We start from the raw sequence: 20,796 nt of genomic DNA on the forward strand, positions 1-20,796 counted from the left end.
ATCCAGTAAACAAGGCTGGGGGTGTACATGAGCCTCCCAGCATTATTCCAACATGGACACCATGGAATAATGCAAATCACCTCATTTGCTGATGAAAACCATGCAAATGAGGTGAATTAGTGATCCAGCAAGCAGAAAGGCATCCGTTTTGGAGCCGTGTCTGCAGCAGAAATGTATTCAGTTACTAAAAGTGTACATTTCTGCAAAAATCAAAACAGGGCATGGCAGCTCAAAGTAAAGCATGCATTATATTTATTAGGCATGCCAATGGCCAAAACATTGGCCATTGGCATTCAAAAGTGTTTTAAAACTGCAAAAATCAAAAGTTTTTTTGCCCAATTTTTGCTGTTTAAGTGGCACACAGTGACGCCCAAATGTGATCATGCAGAAAATAAAAAAAACTGTAAAGAGACAATTAAATGTGAAACGTGCATTTTGCCATTAAAATGAGAAGCATGCAGGCTCATAACTATATCAATAACAGTTTTAGCTAAGGACATAGGCTCTGGTGTAGTGTTGTAACTAGGGACTAAGGCAGTGGGGCATGTAAATGAGCTAAATTTATTGAATAGCAAAATGGGAGACAGTGTCCGCGGGTACCTAACCATGTAGCAGGTATAATGTGGTGGTGTAAGGAGAAGAAGCAGCTGACATGAAAAGGGGTTGTGTCATGCTTGGTGTAAGCACATTGGAGGTCCACAGCTCCTATTTGCGCTCAGCTAAGCACAGCTAAGCAAAGGGGTGTGTCTGAGGCTGCTTAGCTGTATTTAGCTGGTTCAAGAAATGATAAGCATGTTCATGTCCAGGGAAGGGCCTTTTCTGCTCAGCAATGTTTACACTAGCTAAAACAATTTGTGTGGAGCACCATGGGGCTTAAACATAGCAGAAATAGAGGAAAAAAAGGAAATAGCAGAATAAAGGAAATGAACTACAAATCACTAATACGGACTCTGTCACTCACAGTGGCCCATTCAAACCCCTCAATAATATAGCTGGCATGTGGAATGCATCATAGTCAGCCAATCACATAGGCAGCATCTGCAGCACACCAGTATAAAGTATGCAAACACCTATCAGTCTATTTTTTGCCACAAACTCTGCACCACTGGTGTACACACTTGGGAATTTTAACTTACAAAATATTAGGGGCTGCTGCTGCTTTGCTACATCTGTATGTGCTACAGACTGAGAGTGGTGAAGAGGATAATGCTGACAATTGGCCCACACCGAGGAGGAGAAGAGTGTTCAGACCTAGGGTAACCTTCCAGGGGCTACATGATCTGGAGACACTAGAGTGCTACAGGGTGGACAAGGACATACTTCAGAAACTCACCGATCTCTGCTGGCCTCACCTCAGACACAGAGCCAACAGAAGGGAACCTATCCCAGTGGAAACCAAGGTATGTGTAGGCTTAAGAATACTAGCTACATGTACTTTCCAAAGATTTACTGGGGACATCATGGGGTTCTCACAGGCATCTGCATCCAGGGTACTCCGCCAGTTCCTGGATGCCATGCGACCACATGCTGGTGAGCACATTTATTTCTCCAGCACCCCCGAAGAGAGAACACAAACAAAGAAATGACTGCGGGTACGACCAAGGTGCAAAAATGAGAATAAATATGAAAAAACAATGCACAGGGGTGACACACAATAGCGTTTAATAGTACAAAAATAAAAAGGTTGAACAGAGGTGCAAAAATCTTATTTTTGTACTATTAAACGCTATTGTGTGTCACCCTGGTGCATTGTTTTTTCGTATTTACCCCTGAAGAGAGGACCAGCAATATGCAAACTAATCTCGCTGGAGGTCCTCATCCCACCCCCACCTGAAATAAAAAAGACCACAGTAAAGAACTTCTCAAAAGCCGACTTCACACTTCTAAAGACTAGTGTGGTCTCCTTTAAGGCCCGGAAAACAGTACTCAAGCCGCTGAATCACTTACAAATGCCTTCTACCAGCACCTGCAGGACTGCATGGATAAGGCAATCCCAAGCAAAACAAAGACTCTTTGTACCAAACCAGTCTGGTGGACCCCAGCCATAAACAAACTCTACAACAAAAGGAGGAAGCTACTACAAGATAGAGCAAAATCCTTAAAAGTTAAGACACCCTTGATCACTATAAGTAAAAACTAAGAGCTCTCATAAAATCATCCAAAGCAAATTTCGAGAGAAAAATAGCTAAAGACTCAAAACAATCATAAGGCCTTCTTTAGCTATGTTAGAAACCTGGGAGGAAACTCCCAGATATGCTCAGAGCTAGTTCAAAATGATGTGAAGATTACTGATCCTACAGACATTGCCAACATACTGGCTGACAGGTTCAGTGCAAATCCCCTCCCCAAAAGGAGAGATATCTATACCAAACGATTGCAGCCCCCAAACATCTCCAGCCCAAGTGAGAACTGCTCTCTCCAAAGCAAAAACACAGCATCCATGGGACCTGATGGTGTCCCGGCTGTGTGCTCCATGAACTCAATGAGGAATTAAACCCACAGCTAGGACAGCTGTTTAATCAAAGTCTTACCTCTGGACCGCACCAGGAGTGGCGCACTGCAACTGTGGTACCACTTCACAAAGGCGGTGCCTCCACCGACCCTGGAAATTACCGCCCATTAGCTTGACAAGCCTTATCTGCAAAGCCATGGAGAGGATCATAATGGACCTCATAAATAAAGATATAGGAATTTGCAGACTTTAGATCCAACCCAGTTTGGCTTTGTCAAAGGCAGATCATGCCTTTAAACTTGGTTGACTTTTTCAAACAGTCACCAAAGCCATTGATGAGGAAAGGCAGTCCATACAGCCTACCTCGATCTGGCTAAGGCCTTGATACAATACCCCACTGGTATCATTGAAAACTCATCAGCTTAAATGTCAACCCATACATCACAAGATGGGTTGCAAACTGGCTGAGTGACAGAACCCACAGGGTCAGAGTTGCTGGCGCCATGTCAGACTCAAAGCCTGTCACAAGTGGTGTCCCACAGGGCTCAGTCCTGGGCCCACTCTTGTTTGGCATCTACTTTGTACAAGCAAACACAGGAGGGTTATGGCTGACAAAGTTTGCAGATGACTGCAAACCATAGTAGAAAACACATCTGACACAGATATCCTTCAGAAGGGTCTCACAGAAACGGATAACTGGTGCCAGAGCCACGGCCTAAAGTTAAATGCCAAAAATGCATAGTCATACCTTCGGGAAAAACAAGGTTACCCCTAGCTACCAAATAGGTGGCAATCCACTGAGCACAGAAGAAGTTATCAGGGACCTGGGGACCCAGGTTGATAGTAGTCTGTCATTCGACACCCATGTAGCTAAAGTAGTTAGGAAGACCTTCTACATTGCCCACCTTATCATGAAGGGATTCTCATCTAGATCAAGGGAGGTCATAGTCTCCCTTTACTCATCACTCATCAGACCAATGATTGAGTACAATGCCCCATTCGGGATGTATCTGACCCGACACTTGCAGCAGCTGGAGAGGCCACAAAAGTTCCTCACCAAAAGGATAAAGGGTCTCAAAAATCTGTCCTATGCTGACTGACTGAAAGAACTCCAGCTCTATTCAGTCGCTTACCGCTTGCTCAGAGGTGACCTTTGCCTAACATACAAGGCCATGTAAAAACCAGATTTGATGAATATGCTTCACCTCAAAAAATCTAGATCCATCAGAGCCACAAGGGCGGGAGACTTAAACCTCGACACGTGCTGGAGGGATAGATTCATCATCCAAAGACTCCCTATGCTGTGGAACAAAATCCCGGTATATGTGAGGCAGAGCACCTCGCTGGCCTTGTTCAAGAGAAATCTTGACCAATGGATGGGAGATCACAGATATACCCCAGGGATTACCTCAGTGTCACTGCTCGACAGAGGCACAGCAAAATAATGGGTATAGTTCCCCATACTAAAGGGGTGGCATAAGCCACAAAACGATGGGCTAGGCTTGTAAATGCCCTCGGGCAGATAACCTAGTATGAACCTATGAACCTATGAACCTATCTCTTCCACCATGTAGCTGACCACCCAGAGGTACTGGGAGCCATAGACAGCACTCAAGTCCACATCAAAGCACCTCCCAGTGAAGACAGTAGAGTACATGTCAACTGGAAGGGCTATCACTCCAACTGCCAGGTCGTGTGCAATGCCCAGGACATTATCATGAATGTGTGTGCTGGCAACCCTGTCAGCTATCACCATTCCCACATCTTGCATGCCTCACAACTGTATCAGACATTTGCCAGGGGGGACATCCCATATGACCATCTTGTGGGGGATGCTGGCTACACACTGGAACCATGGATGATGACACCCCTCAGAAATGCACACACACCCACTTAAGAATGCCATAATGAAACACACGCACAAACTAGGAACCTTAGAGAGCATGTGTCTGGGATGCTCAAGTCACAGTTCCACTGCCTTGACATATCTGGTGGAGCCTTGCAGTATTCTCCAGCCACATTTGTGTACATGTTCATAGTATGTGCCATGCTACCCAATATGATCCTGTGGAAACAGCTGTGGCAGGAACATCACAGGGGAGGGGCACACAGCCCCTCACCATTGCCAAGGGCTCCACAGGCACAGAGGCACTCGGAGGAGGAACCTCCTGAGCCTGCCCCTGTAGGTAGATGAAAGCATGCCCAGTATGCCCTGGCCTTAGCAAAGAGGCAACGCATAGCACATACACTGATAACCTAGGGACCCAGGGATGGGCATCTCTCTCTGACTCACGCACACAATAAAATGGATGCCACACACATCACACTACCTGTACCTTACCAAGTATAGGCCATGTACTGCGTGCATCAGATAGAGTCAGCCCTCAAGCATCATCCTTACAACTGCCGCAGGCACAAGGTAAGTCACACTTCTTAACAATAAATGAATGTAATAGTATGTTTTGGTAGCATATCTCAGGTATTGCTGCATGTATGCAAGGGAATGGGGTGGCCTACCGAGATAGCAGCAGACAACTGACAGCTATGTGGGCAACAGGAAATGTCTGCCCAATACTGTCTTTCGCAGAGAATGCAGTAGTCCCTTAGCTGACAAAACTCACTGTAGTGCATGTGTGGGGGACAAATAAACTGGGGGTCATAGATCACATGCATGGATATCAATGTTGGCGTCCCATACTCACCCCTTAGCCTCTCCCACCAAGTCAGCCATAGAAATATATTAAGGAATTTCTGGCAAAGGCCCACAATAGGGACAATGATGAAATAGTCCTCTGACAGACTTACACACAGTGGTACCACAGCAGTTCTTGCAGTTGTATGAAGTTACTGAAGGGTAGGATGTCTGAAACCCTAATGTCCACCATTACATCCTAACCTTTGGTCTTTAGTGATATGCCAGTATTCTCCAAGGCAGGCACAACACTGTGCTAAGTGGAGTCAAAAAGTAAAGCCAACATCTACACAGTCTGTGCAAATGTGTACAGTTGACAAGTATGCTCCCCCCCACAACACACCTGTATCCTCATAGAAATGCAGTAACATGTTTGTTTGTAGGGTAATAGCAGCACAACACACATTCCCAGGGCTGTCCCAATCAAATTGATCACTTTTTGCTTGTCTACTATATGCAGGTGTCGATGAGCTATGTATATTTCTGGTTAATTCTGTCAGGAAGTGGGCAGCAGGTACACTTGGCTGTAGTTGCTTAGTGGCCTAGGTGCAGTACTGTGGTTGACAGTGTCCATGTTCCAAGACTTTCTGTGCCAACTATTTTGCATGTCAACTACACATACAGTAGGACCTGTACACACTGTTGATAAGTCAATATCTGTTTGTGCAGGAAAGATGGACAAGTCAGAGACAGGAGGCCAATCATATGGACAGTAAACAGCTCAGAGAAACCAACACAGTCCCTAGCATACCTGTCAACTGTACAGAATTTTGCAGAATGTCCAGAGTTTTGCATAATAAGTTTGCTGTTTGTCATGAAATTGTGGTTTTCTGGCAACTCATTTGCAAATCATGAAAGACTAAAGTCAGAAAATAATGAACAGATGTTAGTTTCAGACTTCATACCCACTAGAAAAATGCATGCAAATGCAAAACCTGTTATTGTAGCAGCTATCTAGATTTGTAATGGCAATATTTAACACTTATCCCTATTTTTGGCACTTTAAAACCCAATTCTTTATGGCTTTCTCCAGATTTCTGTCTCTAACAGGTTGAGCGGTACAGTGCCTAGTAGGACAGCAGGTGCCCAAAAGTTACTATACTGCCAGGTTATAAATGGATGCCACCTTACTGTGTCAGCACTGACAATAAGTCACTGGCCACCATCAATACCCCTGGAATGACAGGCTGTCACAGAAGGACCACAGGTATATCATGTATATCTGTTCTGCTTGTCCTAACATTGCATTTGCCTGCCAAACTATTTGCAAAACAAGAAAGGTTCATGTCAAAACATTAATGGCAGACAGTGGAGAAGCAGATGTCATACCCATAAGAAAAAGCAAGCATATACCAAACCGGTCTCCCAACTGTCTCTGTTTGGCAGAGCATTATCAACACCCTGTCCCCATGTGTGGGCCTGTGTCTGACTGTCATATATGGGCCAACATGTAGCCTCATAATAAAATAGCAACACCAACCATCTGAGGGCCACACCAGATGTAGTGGTGGAATGATGGACACCCTGCTAAATAGGTACACTCAGAGGTGTGAAGACCATAATGCTGTGTGTGATGTTACAGCATCTACCCCGCTCACACCACAAATACAAATACATAACAGCAGGCACTGTGGCCAAAGCCTGTGACAGGACTACAGAAGGACAAAGAGACACATATAAGGAGAAGGGGAACCACTGGCCAGATAAATGGAAAATGTGCACACCAGAACAAATCATTCAGTAGCATAGGTACCCTGCAGGGTATGAAGTCAGTAAACATCACCCACAACTAGACAACACCCACCCACATAAGTGGAGGTCATCAACAAAACAAAACAAAAAAAAAAACAAAGGACACCTCAGAGGCAAAAACACATGTGAACTCCACAAACCTGCACACCACAGAACATGCACAGTCCACACACCAGTGTCTCGCAAACGCTAAGGCCTTACCATAAACTCAACATATTACTCATAGGAGACTCCATGATGGTACACACAGATGTGCCTCTCACCAGGCTGAATAAGGAGAAAATCATGCTTACTTGTCTGTCAGGTGCCAGAATCAGCCATATCACACAAGCACTCAGGTCATTCCACAACAGGTACTGTTATCACTCTGGCCGTCCATGGTGGTGTGAACGATGTCAGATGTACCTCCCTGGACTATAGGAAGACAGACATGATTCAGCTTGCTGAATATGTGTCCCATGCAGGTATGTCCCTAGCCTTAAGCAGCATTCTTCCATCACCTGGAATGATGACCCAATACAAACAGAAAATTACTGTCAGTAATAATTGGCTTACTTACTGGTATCATCCCAGGGGCATCCACTGCCTGTCGCTGGGGAACATATGACCGACAGACCACGCTGCTTTGCTAGAAAAGGCCTGCATCTGTCTCACTTGGCCTTCAGGTCTCTGGCAAATGTCCTTGCCTCCCACATAGTGCCTTTTTAGGGAAAGTCATGGGGTCAATATTACCAACATATAACACTCAAAAAATGCAAAGTAAAGGCCATGCTGCTAAATTCTATGTGTCTAAACAGGAAAATGTACTCATTGCAAATATTTGTAATCCTGGCAAATGTGCACTCACAGAAACCTGGGCCACAGCTGTGGGGAGCCACCCATCCTTACCTGATCATTCATCCTATCACACAGCCAGACCCCAAAATGTCCACAGCAAAGCCAAAAGAGGTGGAGTATAAAGAAATATTAGACAGACACACACCTCCATGCTGGTCAAACAGTCTGACACACAGGACACTCAAGTGCAGTCAACTGATGGCAAGACCCCTATGCAAATTATAGGTAGCTACAGGCAAACATATCTGACTCAGGGCACCAACCTCACATATCTGGCCATCTACAAATCTATCAAGATTCAACCTGTTACCCTGATCCTGGCTGACTTATATTACCCAACCACTGATTGGAAAACCAACCATGCCAGAACAGAAATGCACAGATTATCCGTCTTAGCAATGCTAAATCTTTAGGAAAGCTACTTGATACCCCCACAAGATGTGATACATATTTTGGACTTGGCAGTAACCAACATATCTGACCACTGCAGCACCGCTATGGTATCATCCTCCCTGGCAATATCTGGCAAAAAACCTGTCACGTTCAATATCACCAGATCTCCTCACCCCTCCCTCTAGCCATGGTAAAATTAAAATGTCTCCTAAGCTGAGCACAACCACCAGAGGGGTGCTATACACAGCTGAACAGCCCCCTACCCCACTGGAGGAACAGGCACCAATGTGCAAATGTACACAAACGTACTATACCAGCATATATATAATATACATACATATATATATATATATATATATATATATATATATATATATATATATATGCATGAAATAAGGAATACCTGACAAGACAACCTCATTATTCACAACCAAGAGTAAACATGTCTGCAAACATCTGCAATAAAGGAACTATGTAACAAAAGGATGACATTGCTGTCCAGGACCGAGAAGGAGCAGGTGCACAATTGGAAGTAATTACCCCTAGCTTGAACAAACAAATGTGAGCACCACTGAAATCCTCTAAAGTCATTTCCAAGTCCAAATTTCCCACATCTAAGACAGACAATCATAAGACCTTCCTCACAATTGTCTGCATTCCCAATGGAAGCTCCCAGATCTGTGCAGAACTGGTGGTCAAGGACACCACATACACAAATGCTGTAGATATAGCCAATCTCCTGGCTGATGGATTCATTGGAAATGTCTCCCCTCTACCCACCTCATCAGGAAAGCAGGACATCCCCAGTACCTGACCACCCAACCCTTATCACTAGGGAACAGGGCATCACTGCCCTCTCTAAGACAAGAAGACAGCCTCTATGGGACCTGAATACATCCCAGTCTGCAACCTACATGAACCCAGGCATGAACTGGCAGCATCCTTACACACCCTACACAACCAAAGCCCGAGTACTGCCTTTGTCACAGCCGAGTGGTGGACAGCCACTGTCATCCCTGTACACCAAGGAAGAGTGTTCACTGATCTGGGAAATTAAAGACCCATCAGTGAACATATTGCCTTTGTCACAGCCGAGTGGTGGACAGCCACTGTCATCCCTGTACATCAAGGTAGACTGTTCACTGATCTGGGAAATTAAAGACCCATCAGCTTAACTAGCTTGATCTACAAGGCCATGCAATGGATCATCATGGATCTCATTAACAGGGACATTGGCAAACAACAAATACTTGACCCCACACAGTCTGCCTTTCTCAAGGGGAGGTATGTCAGTGAACTCTGGATGACTTCCCTGAGGCAGCCAACAAAGGCATGGATGAGGGAAAGATGGTGCACTCGAACCACCTTTACTTGGCCAAAGCCTTACACACTTTTCCCCACTCAGCCATAATACATAAACTCTGTCATCTAGGCAGCAATCCATATGTTACCTGATGGATAGCAAACTGGTTCATTGATAGAACACACATGATCATAATAGGGGTAGCCAACCCAAGACGTACACTCGTAATGAGTGGCATACAACAGAGATCGGTCTGGGGGCCTCTGCTATATGGTATATACTTTCCTGAGGTGCAGGTGAAAAACACTGGCCTATGGCCTACCAACTTGGCAGATGACTAAAAGCTGGGAACAGTCATCAGTACCCAAAGTGATGTGGACATCCTACAACAGGGTCTCACCAAAACAAATGACTGCTGCCAGAAACATGGCCTCAAGCTGAATACCTGCATCATCATCCCCGCCATGGAGACTGATGTCCCCACATATTATCACATTAACAGCAATGTCCTACATACACAATTAGTATTGATGCATTTGGCCACCCAGGTTGATAGAAACCTGAAGTCTGTACACCATGTTGCTTCCATTGTAAAGAAAGCTTCATAGATGGGCCAACTCAGAAACAAGGGCATCTCATCCAGGGACAAAGATATCATAAGATCCATGTATTCTAAGCTTATAAGGCCAATTATTTTGTACAATTCCCCCTTTGGCATGTACCTCACAAACCACATGCAGCAGCTGGAGAGACCACAGAGGTACTTCACTAAGAGATTCCAGAACCCCAAACATCTACCCTACACAGATAGGCTAACAGCACTGTCCCTCTACTCAGTCCCATACAGACTTCTCAAAGTGACCTCTGTCTGGCATACAAAGCAAGCCAGACCCTGCCATGATGGGACTTTTGCACATCTTGGCAAGGCCCACTCTGCCAACCAGTAGGTGCACAATCAACCTGGTCTCTGATATCAATAGGACTTGGTGTGACAGATACATGTCCCACACAGTACCACATCCGTGGACTACAGTCCACATCAAGCCAAGTGCCACAATGCTCCTTGTGAAGTGCTCTTTGTATTAGTGCATGGACAAAAGAAAATACAGTCCTGTGATTCCACCTATGTCCCTGCTGGTCAGGAGCTCTGGGTGCTGACATGTCTTAACATGGGCTACACTCTCATCTGTCAGGGTTATAAGGGTTTCAGGCCCAATTGCCTAGTAACCTCATATCAACCTATCAAACTATAAACAAATGTCTGTTATTGGTTCACTACATTACTCTGTGCTGCTCTACCACTGACATAGCTGGAAATTGCAGTGCTATGTGAAATATGCTACACATATAATGGACATCTCTGCTCAGTAGAATGCACGCTGTACCCATACCAGGATATGTCTTTTCAGTTAAGAAGAATATCACAGAAGCAGGAGATCCCCAGCCAGTATATCACTGAGGTGCTGGAGTGTTTACACAGCTTCATCAGCCAATTGGCTGCAGCCACACCTCTCAACAGGCCGGATTGGGCAAGAATGTCTATAGTTTGGCTCAATATTTTGGTCTGTGCATCATACATCTTGTATATCCCAGGTAACTCACTGAGATGATCTGAGGAGATCTGTCAGTAAGTAATGACACAATACATGTCAGTGCCAGATGGTGTATATGTCAGACAATGTCTGCTAATACAAACCCTGTTAGTCTAGCAACTTTCTACATTAATACTTAGATAATAGACAACAAGCAGTACTATGGGAAGGTAACCTATCCTCTCACCTCCCTATTTCCCTTGGTGTCCCCCAGGGCTCCATTTTAGGCCCACTGTTATTTTCCATTTTCATTAATGACCTCCACCTAGCAATCCCACATGCTACCTGCATTCAATATGCAGATGACTCCACTATTATTTGCTCAGCTAATACCCCTGCCGAACTACAATCACTTACACAAAATGCATTTAACACAGTGGAACAATGTTTTTTAAACCATTGTCTTTTACTTAACCCAAAAAAACCAAACTCCTACTTTTTACTCCTACTCGTAGGTCTGCCCCTCTTCACTTTACTCTTACATCCAACAATGGGACTCTCATATCTCCTGACATAACCACCAAACTTCTTGGAATTACTATAGATAATAATCTAAACTTTGACACTCATACTAACATCACTATAAAAACAGTAAATAATAAACTGGGATCCCTTTACAGAATCAAACCCTTCCTCACTCCCACAACCAAAATCGCTATAGCTAGAACTCATTTAATCACTACCTTACTATATGCCTCACCCATATACACCAACCTCTCAAAACATAACCTAAACAAACTTGCTACTGCCTATCACTCCACTGCTAGATTTGCCACAGGTTCTCCTTTTCGTACACATCACTGCAACAACTTAAAACAACTAGGATGGCTTGAGTTTCAAAACCAGATACTATCTCAACAACTCACTATTATCCAAAAGAGCTTGTACTACCCCAACTATACACCTATACTGACTACCCTCATCACCCCCTATAACAATCTCAAGAACCTACGCTCCTCCAATAAGCCACTTATTACTATCAACAAATCCAACAACTCAGCTGGAGATTCTCTGTTCTCTAACTCCATAGGCAAACACTGGAACAAACTTCCCTCTGAACTCCTATCTCTGACCTCCACAAGACTCTTTAAACTAAGAATAAAACAATTTCTCAGTTCTCACTGGCTTTGCCCTTGTACTAACCCTGACTAACTGTCTTCTCTGCTCCTAACAAGAGTATATTCCACCAATTTACATACTCTTGCTGCTTCTTAGATACTTTTATCTCACTATATCATATGATACATTTCTATAATTTATCAACAGTATATACTTTCTGTTATCCTGCTACCAATTGAAAACTACTAATTTGTTTTTATTTCTATTGCATTGCATATCACCTCAGTACAACCTAGGTATCCTTGTAATGTCAACTGAACCTAATCAGTATGTCTGTATTCTGCTTGACCCTTTTTAATTATTATTTTAATTCTTTGAATTTGAAACAATTTATTACAGTCATATATTGTGTATGTGAATGGCTGTAACTGTTTAGAGCTGTTTTACTACTGTTATTCTGCTTTGAACTTATTATTTTTTACTGTATAAAGTTTTCTGTGCTGGAGCTTTTCTCCCCGGGCCTCTACTGAAAATGGATTTTATTCCAGTTAGACTAGCCCGGTCAACAAATGTAAAATAAATAAATAAAAAAATACGACCAATATTTACACTATCTCCCTATGTTTGGGCCATTGTAGCCCCATTTTTGGCAGGCTATCTCCAGATGTCTCGAACTACCAGGTTGACAGGTATGACTGTAGCACACAAAACACCGAACCGGAATACAACTATTTCTGGAATGGAGTCCACTCTAACTATAGAATGTCATACTAGGCATGCGCATACACTTAGAGAATTACAGTCATTGTCTAAACCCACATTGGAGTATATAACTGTATAGTGCATATATGTGTTTACATACAGACAGCTATGTACACCTTAACTGTCTCTACCCACACCTGTCAAACAGGACTGCCCTCAGCTAGCTGTAGGTGGCCAATATGTGATATATCTGCGTCTGTTGCATGTGATACATAGACATATATATGAGCAACATATAGCAATACTCCAAGCATACACACACATAGACATGGGGAAGAGAGAGACAGACAGTGACAGAGAGAGAGACACACACAGGGACACACACACACACTCACACACACACACACACACACACACACACACACACACACACACGCACACACACACAGAGTGAGTCATAGACAGGATACCCTGAAAGGCATAGAGTGATGTCCTGCTGTGGACAGTTGCATACCAGTTGTAACCAGTCACATGTGCGAGCATGAAGGTGAGCCATATTGTGTAATAGTACTGAGGTAGAGGGTTGTAATTTCCCATCACCCACCTTGGTGTGCATGTGTGCTTGTAGGTTAAAGTATTATGAGGCCTGTCCTCCTCAATATACATCCAAAGGCCCTACTGTACAAGATCTGCTGATGTCATTCACCTTAGAAGTACCTTTGGACACTTGCTAGCCGTATAAGCTGTGTGGTGTGTATGATAACTGTGGAACACTATACTATAAATGACTAGATAAGTAGGAGTTCTAATCTCAGTCCTGGCACATGTACATGTGTTTGTGTGTTTGTTTGTAGGCTAAAGATTTTTTAGGCCATTCCCACCTAGTACTCCGCCCAATGGCCTACTTTAAAAGGGGTTCTAATCTCAATTCTGGCTAATGTGTGTGTGTGCATATAAGTGTGTGTATAAGTGTTTGTAAGTGTGTATGTTTGGAGATTAAAGTATTTTGAGGCTTTTCCCACCAAGTACATTCCCCATTTCCCTACTTTACAAGGGCTGCTGATGTCATTCACTTTAGAGGCATCTTTGGACAATCCTCAGCCCTTTAAGCTCTGTAGTGTGTGCAATAACTGCATAACACAGTAGTGTAAATAACTAGGTAGGTAGGGGTTCTAATCTCAACTCTGGTATGTGTGTGTGTGTGTGTGTGTGTGTGTGTGTGTGTGTGTGTGTGTGTGTGTGTGTGTGTGTATAAGTGTTTGTAAGTGTGTATGTTTGGAGATTAAAATATTTTGAGGCCTTTCCCACCCAGTACACTTCCCATTGCCCTACTTTTACAAGGGCAGCTGATGTCATTCACCATGAAAGTACCTTTGGACACTTGTCACCCATATAAGCTCTGTGGTATGTGCAATAACTGCATAACACTGTAGTACAAATAACTAGATATGTAGAAGTTTTAACCTCAATGCTGGCAACTGTGTGTGTGTGTTTGGGTGAGAACCATATCCTCTGGTTGGGTCATACCATTTTGAGGTGTGCTCCACCCAGTACACTTCCCATTGCCCTACTTTACAAGGGTCACTGATGTCATTCACCTTAGAAGTACCTTTGGACAGCCACCTATCCTATAAGCTCCATGTTGCATGCTATAATTATGTAACAGTATAGTACAAATAACTAGAGAGGCAGGGGTTCTAATCTCAGTTCTGGCAAATGTGTGTGTGCATATCAGTGTGTGTAGAATTGTTTGTAAGTGTGTATTGTGGATGGGTTAAAGTATTTTGAGGCCTTCCCCACCCAGTACACTTCCCATTGCCCTACTTTACAAAGCCCACTGAGGTCATTCACCTTAGAAGTACGTATATACACTCTTCAGCCCTATACGCTATGTGACATGTGCAATAACTGCATAATACTATAATACAAACAATTAGATAGGTAGGGATTCTAATCCCAATACTGGCAACTATGGCACTATGTGTGATTGTGTGTGAAGCATATCCCTTGTGTGTGTTGTTTCTACCAGTTTAAGGCCTGTTGACTCCCTCCCTATGGCATTACATTAAAGAGCCAGTGGATGGCATCTGACTTACATGCACCATGTTAAACTATACAGCTCATACCAGTCATCTCTACAGATGTATATGGAATATCCAGATGTTTGCAACCTATATGCTGTCCGTGTCCCCTAACAATGGTCATTTATGAGAAATCATTGCCAAATATGTCACAGTTACCATAGTAAGCAATCCAACAGCTACTGCAGGAACAGAAGATGTAGCGCAGCCTGAACAACTAAATCTAGCATAAAACGCTTTCATCTGCAGCTCGCAGACTTCTTCAGAACTGTTCTGAAGAAGTCTGCGAGCTGCAGATGAAAGCGCTAAACTAGTGGTACTAACCGGTACTATATGGTATTCGTACAATAAAGGAAATTGTTTTTATATATCTGGCATAGCCTCCGTATTTCATACGAAGATTTGTGTTTTTGTATGCTGGATTTAGTTGTTCAAGCTGCGCTACATCTTCTGTTCCTGCAGTAGCTGTTGGACAGTTGCCATAGTGGCAGGCATCTCAGCATCAGACTTCGTACAACTCTGAAAAATCATGCTGATACAAAGTCTGTTACTCTATCACTTGTCCAGGTTTGGAAGAGCAATATATGAGACCAGTCACTATTTTCAGTAGTTATCACACCATCCATGAAGGCAATCCCAAGATTACTAGATGTAAGAGGTAGTATGTTATATCCTAGTCATATAATCTCTGTGGTGCATATAATGTGTCCATAGGACTATAGTACATACAAGTTGATATGTAGGTTACTAATCTGTCTATTAGTAACTGTGTATGTGTTTCTGTATGCATATCCCCTGTGGCTGTCTTTCTTACTGTGTGTATGCAATGGTTATACCATTTTGTATGCCTCTTCCACCTTGTTAAGTCCCCCATTGCCAACCTAGTTTCAGCCCCTACAGATGTCATCTATCTTACAAGCACAGTTACACAGTTTCTACCACAAAGGCACTGTGGTGCATGGAATAGTCATATCAATGTGTATTGTACATAAATAGATAGGTAGGTCATCTAATATGAGAAATGTCAACTCTCTGTGTGCATGAGTGTCTCAATGCATGTCCCCATGAAGCAGTGTGTGTGTATCTGTGGGTGTGTGTGTGTGTGTGTGTGTGTGTGTGTGTGTGTGTGTGTGTGTGTGTGTGTGTGTGTGTGTGTGTGTGTGTGTGTGTGTGTGTGTGTGTGTGTGTGTGTGTGTGTGGGTTTCAGATGTCTCGACCATGTTAAGGGCCCTTGATGCCTCCATTTGCAATCCTAACAGCCCCTGCAATTGTCACCCACTTGAATATTAGTGGCAGACACTGCAACACTACATTACCACAGTGAAGTTTGTATTATGTATCTAGCACTATCGTTTGTAAAACTGGGCAGGTAGAGGTTGTGCTCAGCCCTTCAACAGCCACCCCATGTACAAGACTATGATTCTGTGTGTACTACCAGCACAAGAGGCCAGATGTGCATATGATATAGCAGACACACACGCTGGTGATTGCCAGGTTAGGCTAACACATGCTGACCTGTGTCAGAAATACACTCCCCAAACCTGCCAAACACAGTACCATGCACAACCTCATCAACTGCATCAAGGTTGAGTGGATGGGAAAGAAATGGCAGGGGCAACAGGTGCTGATAGGTGAATCTGTTGGGGTTAAAGTAATGGCTAGGCTTGTGAGGGACCTAGTGCCAGTACTCAAGTAACCTCCTCTGTATATATGAGCCTGTGGTTCTACAGAACCCCCAGGTGACATGTATGAAGGCTAGCTGACAGTGTCAAGGGGTATGTATGCAAGGTCACACTGTCTGCCTCATTGTCCCTCACACACTGTTGCATGCATACACACCTGTTAAACACATACATATACAGCTGTACCTTGGCTATTAAAAGGTCACTGTGTTTCCACTCTGCCAGACTCATAGCTGGTAATGTCAGCAGGCCTACAGCTTGCAGACACACAGACAACGGGAACATAAACAGAATACAGTATGTGAGACTACAGTCAGCAGTACTAACAGCAAAAATGCATCATGGCTAAAAAGGTACATACACTTCAATGTGTAGCCATAACAATTGCCAGCCGACAGCACCTTACACAGCATTACATTATGACACTGTACTATATTCACCCTGTACATCAGACCTATATTAGCATGTCCCTGCATCGATGGTATGGATAACAGGATGTGGCACAGGTATCATCATATGCACAGGGTGTGGTGTGGGTTTGCCAGAAGCCTAGGCTGTGCCATATGGTTGACATCGTGTGTGTGTTTGGAGGGGTATTGTCTGGGCTGTGCAGAGGTGCTGTGCATGTCTGGTGGTAACCTGCCTGTGATAGAGATGTGTGAGTGTTTGTATGCACACAGTCAAGCCATGTGGTTGCCCTACACAAGGGTATGTTGGACAGCTGTGGACCGGACATGGCAGGATGTACAGTTCACTGTCTCTGGCCACTGACATGGGAACTGGTTCTGCCAGGAGTTTCACTAGCACCACCAGGCTCAAGGCCAAATGCAGTACTAGTCCATGATAGTGACTGATGTCTGCTGGATCTTTGTCGCTGATTGGACTGGCCAGGACCATGTGCCCATTGCCTGCTCCATTGTGATGTGGACAGCACCCTCCCTTTCGGTAGTGCTGGTGGTATTGCCACTTCAGGAGTGTGAATGTGCACAGCCCTGTAGACTCTCAGCTGGTCTTGTTGCTGAACTAAGTCCACGTGGCCAATGCTCTACTCCTACCAAATGCTCCAGCAGAGATATTGCACAGTCAAGGACTGACAATGTCTCACCCTACTGTCTATCCACGATATCAGCATAATAATATGTGGCATCACCAAGGCCGTGGAGGTCATCACACATGGCAGGAAGTGCTGCATTCATGACCCTGAGCATCTGTCTGGTGTTGAGTTCAGAACATGCCTGTGCCTCCATGATGGATGGAAACATGCGTCTGGTGACACCTGCTGTGACACTTGTGACAGGGGCTTGACAGGCAGCAGTCTTCCTTCGAGCACCCCTCTCCATCCACCTGTGTGGGACCTCACCTGATCTCTGGCTATAGCTGGTGTCTACACTCACACTTGCCATAGCCACCACAGTAGCCTGTTTCATGCCACCATCCTCCAACTGTCCATTATCTGTGGCTGCTGTGGACTGTCTATGTGTGGGCATACTGACTGTGTGCGGGGACATTGTAGGTGAAAGTGTGATACCAACCAATAGCATAGATTCAGCCCCTGACAACCCCATCTGTGCCTCACTATGACCCCCACCATCCTAAGAGTCAGCAGAGACACTGATATCAGGTTGTGAGTGGGAGGGACACCAACACCCATGTTCAACTGTGAGGGAAGACAACATATGTAAATTAATAATTGCAGTATAAGGTTTGCTGATACACACACAAACACAAACACACACACACACACACACACACACACACACACACACACACACACACACACACACATACATGCACACACACGCATGCACACACACATACATGCACACACATAGGTGGCACAAAGACATTATACAGACCACGCAATATCTGAATGATGACATGCACAACACACAATCAGATGACAACATACACACTCTGGCCAGGCCTTCAACAACATGCAGTTTAACTATGTACACAATGTTGCTACTAATATACACCTCTGAGATACATGAGGAGTGGTAGTAGGTGATGGACCTACACCTAACACACACTGCACCCATGTACACATTATTGATGTACACCTGTATAGCACAGTGGCAACACCTACAGAAATGTTACAGCTCCTGCAAATAGACTCCTGTGATGACCATTGTGATACATTGCAGTTAACCCCACAAGTGAACATCCACATATTGCAATATGGTTAAGAGTAACAGTTGTGTGCATGGAAAAATACATGCCTTTAACATGCCTAGGGTATTGGTGAGCCACAACAAGACATTTCCATACTCACTAGCTTCAGGCTGCTGTTCCCCATCCAGACCAGAGGGGCCTGGCATATGTTAATCTAGATACTCTACTGATGCCAGTATGAATGATACATTATTGAAGTGATGTCCACTGGGGCCTTACATGCTCCTCACCTGTTGTCTGTGTGCCACCCACCTTTGCAACATGGGTGTGGATGGTTTCCTTGGGTGCAGTGACTGCCCCAAGGTTGGCAAGGAACTCTTCTGTTGGAGCCAGTGGGGCCTGCATAGCAGGACCCCCACCTGTGGCTATACAGTCCCTGGCCACAGCAGCCGCCGTTTGCCAGGCATGGTGTATAAGGTCAGTTGCTCTGTGCCTAGCCTGTTTGTAAGTTTACCCTTGCTTACCCACATTGTTTACATCAGTGACTACTTTGGTCCACAGGGCAGTCCACTCTTGCAGCTGCTGTCTGCTCTGACTGAAGAGGACTGTGTGATGCAGTCATAACACTTTAATTATTACTGCAGTCTCAGCATCTGTGTAAGATGGTTGACGCTGACATGACATCCCACCTGAAGGACATAAACAGGAAAACACATCACAGGACCTCATACATTGGGCAACATTATTTACAGATTCTGCACATCTACATTTGTTAGCACTAGCCACCACTAACAACCACATCATACCCCTGCCATCTATCAGCACAGTATGTGTGTAGGTAGTTTCACCATACATTACATTACAGCATGCATTGCACTCCTGGTCATGATGTGCCATGTTCCCCCCAATGAAGACCACTAATGTGCATAATCATCCATTCATCATTCACATCAGACAGCACATGCAGCAGCTGGGGACATCACAGAAGTTCCCTATCAGGACATATCAGGCTATCAGACATCTACTGCACACATATGGCCTATGAGGCCAAGTCTCTTCCCGGTATCATACATACCCCTCAAGAGTTACCTCACTCTGGCATGCCAGGCAATCACATACTCCACATTGGTGGGGCTGCTGCATGAGTGCCGGTCATGCTCCACTCTGCTAACATGCACACACACACACACACACACACACACACACACACACACACACACACACACACACACACACACACACACACACACACACACACACACACACACACACACACAAACAACCTCCACCTGGTGAGTGACTTGGACTGGCCTTGTTGGCAGCTTGGGTGTGTGTCACACACAATCACCCCATAGGGGAATGGGAACGCTCTCCACATCAGGCAGAGTAGCTGCCTACACTTTTGCAGGTGTAACATGGTCAACTGGATGGTTAGTGGCCAATACGCCATTGGGATATCACCTTTGCCCCTGTTGGATGGTGACATCAGCTGTTGCCTTGCATATACATGGGCTAACATGTGTTCTAGGGATATGGTCACTCAGGGCCCACAGCCTAGTAACCTGGTATGGTACGTGGAATACCATAAGTGGCCTGTCTTCTGTGATAGATTGTGTTGTAATGTGTCCACAGACATATGTGCTATTGACTGCTGGGTGTCCCCTATGGTCAAGATCACAGTGCCATGTATTGAAGCCTACATCCCACAAAGAGATGAGTGCTCCTACAGGTGCATGTGGACATTCCAGGAACATCTGAGCTACACAATAACTAAGATCAGTGCATATGTGTTATAGGGTGACCACCTCATAGGTGTCTGATATCCTCAGCATCCAGATGTTTGTGGAATGCGTATATGTGCCTGAAAGATGTAGACCCCCTGCCAGACAAATGTGTATTTCCGCACACCAGTTGGACAATACATGATGTTTGTCCACATACTTTGGGGAATGTGTCTGGGCATGCCAGACCCCTGGGGGCATAGTGATGGTACCTGGGTATCTGGTACTGTTTCCATTCCCTTACATTGTATGCTCAGTATGCATGCACTGCTGCTGCTGACCCAATGCCAGCATCCACCCACTACTACTACCTATAACTTGCTGTCTTCCTGCAGGGGTCACCAGGTATGGTAGTCAT

The sequence above is a fragment of the Protopterus annectens genome, chromosome 5.part0 (assembly GCF_019279795.1).
Source record: "Protopterus annectens isolate FY-2018-M chromosome 5.part0, PAN1.0, whole genome shotgun sequence".
In the NCBI taxonomy this organism is placed as follows: Eukaryota; Metazoa; Chordata; order Ceratodontiformes; family Protopteridae; genus Protopterus; species Protopterus annectens.